We start from the raw sequence: 6977 nt of genomic DNA, 5'->3' as shown, positions 1-6977 counted from the left end.
AAAAAAAAAAAAAAAAGAATGAGAACGCATCTATCCACAGTGATATGGAGAACTCACCATGATATGTCAAGTGAACAAAAAAAGCAAGGTGCAAAACAATGTGAAGATCTCATTTACATAAAAAGCAAAGCAAAATTAAACTATCTCCCCAGCTTGTTTTTATTTGTATAAAATACAACATGCACATAAATGGTGTGGAAAGATAAACACCCATGTGCAAACAGTGGTAACCTCAAAGTTCATGGAAGAGACAGGAATGGGGTGGGTTGGTAAGACTGGTGTGAAAGTGAATTTTAATACTGTATCCTGTTCTATTGTCTAATTTGTATGAACAGCACACTCTCATGTTTATTAGCTTTCTGTGTGTATCACTTGTAAAATACTGCTCTGGGTGAATAACACCACTATGGCTGACCCTCCAATAATTCAACTGATCAAATCAGTTAAAGAGTAAACAGATAATTTGAGATTTAGTGGCTCTATAAATACAACATTAAAGTGACCATGCCTTTACTTCAGGGCAAAATGAAACTTCTATCTCAAATTATAAACAAGTCTTATTTTGAGAGAGTGTCTTACTCTGTCACCCAGGCTACTTGGAGTGGTGTGATGATAGCTCACTGCAGTCTGGACCTCCGGGGCTCAGACCGTCCTCCCACTTCAGTCTCCCAAGTAGCTGGGAATACAAGTATGCACCACCATGCCCAGCTAATTAAAAAACAAAAAAAGTTGTAGAGTCTCACTATGTTGCCCAGGCTGGTCTCAAGTGATCCTCCTGCCCTGGCCTCCCAAAGTGCTGGGATTACAGTCGTGAGCTACCATACCCAGCCTATAAACAAATAATTCTGTAGATAAACAAAACTTTGGAAACAAAAAACAGAATTATATGTTGTTGATGTTTTGGGATATATCCCAACAATATGAATGACAGAGGCTTGCAGAATCAAGTAAAATCAAGAGTCACTGCAACAAAGGATTTTCCTTATGCCTAAGGGGACTTTATCTTTAGGAAAATTTTACAAATGATTACATTCTCAAAATAAAATATAGCATAATACCCTAACAATTCTTGCCAACCCCAAATATTACAATATGAATAAATGCTTATGCACTCTAACATTATCAGGGCCTGGAAAGGATACTATACCAAATTTTAAGACATGTAGCATACAGAAATGTAATATATTGGTTCACTTTGTGATTTAGAGGGAAAACTACATTTATGTTTCAGGCTTAACATCTTGATACAAGGATACCAGAATTCCCAAGAGGAAAAGCCAAGCGATTTAGCTTTATCACTCACCTATTTCTCCTTCCTTCCCCTCTCTCGATTAAACTTCCAATCTCACCCTTAAACAGGCTCCTCCATTCTGTCAATCAATGCTTCTCAGGTCTCCACTACCCACAGTCTTTCCCAGACTGTGCTATTCCTTCAAGCCTGCGCTTCCCTTTCCCTCACCCACACAGTTTCTACCCTGCTGCCTCTGCTTCCTCACCATCCAATGCTACCCTGAAATCTGGCTTCCTTACTATTGATGAAACTGCCTACAAGCGTCATCAAAGACCACCAGATGGACAAAGTCAATGGTCCATCTTTAACTTCTTTATCTTTCTGCAGGGAGGAATGAAAAATCTGCACTTTTAGTAAGTTCTACTTAAAAAAAACAAAACATTCTTTGTGCCCACATATACCAACTCCTGGCTATTAGAAACTTTAACAGAAGGCCTCTTGTTTTATGAATACAGACACTAAAAACAAAAAACACCATCCATACCAAAAACTGTACTAGATTTATCTAAAACCATATGGTTTTTGGTATGGAGCGTGTGTGTATGTTCAAGCAGAAACAAAGGACATCTAAGACAAAGGATATTTTATGTGGGAAGATGTAAAAAGGAACAGTAAAAAAAACAACTTCATACACAGCATTTGAAAAACTACATTAGTGCACTTCATTTTCTTTTGTTGAGACTGAGTCTGTCTCTGTCGCCCAGGATGGAGTGCAGTAGTGTGATCCTGGCTCACTGCAACCTCCACCTCCTGGGTTCAAGTGATTCTCCTGCCTCAGCCTCCTGAATAGCTGGGATTACAGGCATGCTCCGCCACGCCCGAATAATTTTTGTATTTTTAGTAGATACGGGGTTTCACCATGTTGTCCAGGTAGGTCTCGAACTCCTAACCTCAAGTGATCCTTCCGTCTCGGTCTTGGCCTCCCAAAGTGTCGGGATTACAGGAGTGAGCTACCACGACCAGCTAGTGCACTTCATTTCTGAAGCATCTTTGTCTTTTCAACCAAATTGAAACCAAATGATACAAAGTTAATGGCCCTTCTCACCATTTTCCTCACCCACTTCAACACTTTATAAAAGTTTAGATTGGGCCAGCTATCTGGCAGTGGCTCACACCTGTAATCCCAGCACTTTGGGGGGCGGAGGTGGATGGAATGCTGGAGTTCAAGACCAGCCTAGGCAACCCCATCTCCACCAAAAATACAAAAAACTAGCTGGGTGTGGTGGTGCAGCTATAGTCCCAGCTACTCGGGAAGCTGAGGTGGGAGGATCGCCTGAGCCCCGGAGACACGAGGTTGCAGTAAGCCATGATCATGCCACCACACTCCAGCCTTGGTGAGGAAACAAGACTCTGTCTCAAAAAAAAAAAAAGAAAAAAGAAAAAAGAAAAAAGTTTAAGTTGGATACTGTCATCTAAAAAGTAAAAAACAGTTTAGAGGAATAGGTACAGATCACAGATCACTTCCAGCTGGAAAGATCTTTGTGCATCCATTGGGCCATATATATTGATCACAATACTGGTCCAGTGGATATACTACGGACATAACGGACAACATAATATTAGGAAAAATATGATACACGTAAATGAAAGACTTAACTGTATGAGCTTTTATCATGCGATCTAGAAAGTAAACCAATGCTTGTGAAAACTGAATCTCCCCACCCCCCATTTCTCAAATGAGTTTCTCCTTCTAAAATTTTGTCTCTCTTCCACGAAAGGCAACATCTAGTATTTTTTTCTTGGGGAAAAAAAAAAATCTAGACCTGTACTGCCCAGTACAGTAGCCACTAGCCACATGTGACTACTAAGCACTTGAAATGTGGCTAGTGTGAACTGAGATTGGTATAAGTGTTACATTTCATATCTAAAGAATGGTATTTTATATGTATTAGATTAAATATTATTAACATTACTTTCACCTGTTATAGATTTTCACCTGAAAATTTAAAATTACATATGTGACTTGTATTACATTTTTATTGGACAGCATGTTAGGCACAAACCAAAAGATTAGAAAAGATGTCCAGCAGCTATCATCCTTTTGTAGTATTAATGTCACTAATAATGATCTTCTATAAAGTTGTTTTCATGAATTGTTCCAGTAATTTTTAAAAAGAAAAGATTAACAGGGTTAAGTGTGATTTTAATAACAATGAGTCTTAAGAATTGGTTTCTTCGATCCATCCAAAAATGTCCTTAAAAGCCCTAAATTCTTACCACTCCTCCCTGACCCACCCTTCAGGTAAGAACTTAAGAGCTTTCAAGGAAATTTTTGTCCTTAGTGTCCATAGTGGACATCCATTGGACCACTATTGCAATCGATATATGGCCCAAGCTTTCAATTTTGGTAAAGTGCCATTGGTTACAGAATACTTAAATTGTTTCAGGGAAATTTAGACGTTTAAATTCAACTTCACAAGAATGTTAACACTGAGTGATCCAACAGTTATTCTGGTTGACCAAAGACCCATTGCTCAATGTTAACAATTGGGAGAAATGGGTGTGGTAGTAAAATTCCAGTTCTCTGAGCTGGATGGATATTCACCAGAAAAGGCATTTACTTCTCCATAATGCAGCCAAAGCAGAATCTCATTGTTTAACTGTCTACTTCAATTGGAGATTACAGGGAACAGCCTGATAGCAATTTAACTATACTAAGGCCCAGGTTATGAGATCTAGAAAATGAAGTTATCTGGTTATCTATCTGACATTCTTTACTTAAAAACTTTAGTACTATACCAATGGACCATCATATAAAAGTGATGGCATCCTTTATCATTTGATAAAAGTCATGACACCAACACATAATTTATTTAACGTCTCTATAGTGATGAAGTTACATCGGTTCATCAATACATTCTAATTATATAGTGTGATGGAGGGAATACATTTACAAGACAGCTGAGATAATAAAAGTACAAAATCTGGCTGCAGAAGAAAAACCCTGAGTATGTCTCAAACTATTACTCAAGCTTCCTTAGTTCTATAACGAAAGCAACCAGCACAAACTTTAAATTTTTCTGGCTAGAGAATAAAACACTTTTTAAAGAAGGATATAGGAGCCTTGGTTTCTAGCTGTAATTTTGCTGTGCATGTGTAACAAGCGTGACATTGTTGAGAATTTGGTAGTTAATTTAGCTCAACCTTCCTTCAGTGCCAGATGTCTACAAATAAATTTAAGATCCTAGAAGACCTACCTACTATGATCACTCTAGCTGGAAGTGATCTGTTATTTTTTTCTTTTTGGACAAAAAGGGTATGATCCAATATAAACTTCTATAAAACTCATTTGAACCACTCAATAACAATGACCATAGGCTACTTTAAGTTGTCTCCTTAGCTCCCCTTTAGAATCTGCACTTCTGGAAGAATGTCTACATATCAGCCAGCACAAATTATTATCCCTATATTGTCCCTAATACAGTGTCTTGCACATTTTACTGGATTAATACATCTTACTGAATTAATTGGGCGGTACTTGGCAGCAATATGGTTCCTGCCTGCCTGTGTTCTCCAAGCTCCAATTCCGTTTACTGGATCTGGCAATTGGCCAGGAACAGGCAAGTGTTTTCAGCTGTCTTAACTCTGATACATAAATTACAGCATCAGCAACATCCATACTTAAGAGTTCAGAGAGTGAGAATCTAGGGCCTTATGGTCTAGCTAGCATTTCCCATGGCTATCCTTGGCTACACCTCTGTCCTTACAATATCCCCGGTACAACTATGTTACAGAAAATCTGTGTTAACACCAATGTACTAGGGTGTGGTGTTGCAGTCTCAGGCACGTGGGAGGCTCAGGCAGAAGGACGACTTCAGCATGCGAGTTCAAGGCTCCACCTGGGAAACATAGTGAGACCCTCAACTCTAAAATAAATAAATTTTAAAAAATAACACCAATATATAGATCCCAATACTGCTTTAATGGATATAAAGTGCTATCAATAAGTATTTCTTGACACATCACTGGATGAATGAAAGCAAACAATGATTATATTGAGAGTGACAATGAGTTGGTTTCAAAGCTATATTGAGTACTATTCACTCAGGCATACTTAATATATTTTTGTGAGCTCATGGCTCTCCTACTTGTGATTCTCAAAAAAATCCTATTGGAACCCCCGTCCCCAACCCCCAATCACCGTAAAACCTCAGGTCAGGCCTTGAGAAACTCATTTTCTTGACAAATACTTGTAAACACTTGACAAGTGTTAGTAGGTAGGTCTTCTAGGATCTTAAATTTAGATGTTATATCTGGTTCCTCGTTTGGATTATACTATATAAATTCTTCAGTGATGACTCGTTTGGTATTTGGTTAATTAAATCTACTGAGTGAGGCCAAACTTGCATTTGTCTTGTGTCAAGTTCCATTTTATGGCAAAGACTAATTTTACAGAGATTCCAAGGTTCTCTGCCTCCAAGCTGAATAAGCTACTAGAACAAAAAACAACTAGAAGCCACCTTATTCCCAATTCAGTTACGTTGACTTCATAGTTCATGCCAGAAAATGAATGCAATTCAATTCTCAAAGACACTATTCTAGAATTTTATACACTTAGGAATTCAGATCACAGGCTCAAAAGTTTTAGCAGGAGACCCAGGGAGCTTTTACCCTGATGCAAAAGCAGCTTTCGAAACTGCAAGCCACTCTACTATACGCTTAATCACGGCAGCTATAGGGAATTAAGTTTGTTTCTGACCGCAGCATGCTAAAGATCAGTAGGATATGGGGCTAGAAGCAACAAAAAACGTAAAAAGAAAGATTAATTCCCCAACAAAGTTTTAAAAACTATTTTCCGTCGCTAACTGAAATACGTAGCCAAACATGGAAGCTCTAAACATTCGGCTTTTCTTTAAAATTACAGATACCACCTAGTGTCTTCAGTCGTTCTTTCCCCCCTTGTTTCCGCACCCTTTAGGTGAGTGAACACGACCTTGGCAGATGCACCCTATTCTCGGGATGTGGCCTTGGGGCGGGGCTGGCAGATACAAGCAGGCTGGTGAGTGGGAGGCAGCAGGGAGCTGTTACAATAACACTATCCAAATGCCCTCCGACCTTCCGGAGGCAAAAAGTGACCCTCCGGTGCCAGGGACTCGGTGAGTGGCGTGACCCAGAGACGGAGGACCAGGACGCAGCAAACCAGGCACAGAACAGTACCCAATGGGACGGAGTTTGACCGGACCAGCCCCCTTCCCAGAGCGCGCGGGAGGACGGGCCGCGGCCTCCATCCCAGGCTGCACACCGAGGGCCCTGGGATCTCCAGCAGGCTCAGGCCTGGGACCCCGGCGCCAGCAGAGACAGGGGCCCCGAATGAGGCAGTCCCCTGCTGCGCCAAGAACAAGACCGGGGACAGAAAGAAAGCGGACAAAGATGAGGCAGTGGTGAAGGGGCTGGGCATCACCATACTTACCTTTCCTGGTAGCCCCCACAACACAGGACGCCGAGGCCGCCGCTCACCCACCGGCTCAGCTCACGCGCGCAAGCACCGCCCAACCGGAAGCGGCTCTCCGCCCCGCCCTCATCCGCCTCGCCGGCGGCCTCCCGACCAATCATCAGCAAACTCGCCGCTGACGCATAGCTTCCCCGAGCAGCCATTGGTCTAACAATCGCATAGCCGGGATTGGTTGGAAAGCGCCACGTCCCCGGGACCGCGCCGAGCTGCGTGGACCGGATTCCCGCCCAACTC

At 41.3% G+C, this 6977-nt stretch overlaps 1 protein-coding gene across 6 annotated transcripts in view; it reads right to left on the bottom strand.

Annotated features, from left to right (window-relative positions):
- The window catches only part of CALU (calumenin), a 33281-nt gene extending 26439 nt beyond the window's left edge, over positions 1-6842 (bottom strand). For 4 of the 6 annotated variants that reach the window (XM_011939554.1, XM_011939556.1, XM_011939560.1 and 1 more), the window contains exon 1: positions 6702-6842. The gene's annotated coding sequence lies outside the window, so the exon portion shown is untranslated. The remainder of the gene's footprint in view (positions 1-6701) is intronic. The other 2 variants (XM_011939559.1, XM_011939555.1) reach the window with 2 other exon arrangements.
- Between the last annotated feature and the right edge of the window lie 135 nt (positions 6843-6977).

The sequence above is a fragment of the Colobus angolensis genome, unplaced genomic scaffold (assembly GCF_000951035.1).
Source record: "Colobus angolensis palliatus isolate OR3802 unplaced genomic scaffold, Cang.pa_1.0 Scaffold182, whole genome shotgun sequence".
NCBI classification, from domain to species: domain Eukaryota; kingdom Metazoa; phylum Chordata; class Mammalia; order Primates; family Cercopithecidae; genus Colobus; species Colobus angolensis.
The sequence above is the reverse complement of the archived record's forward strand: the minus strand, read 5'-3'. Positions and strand labels throughout refer to the sequence as shown.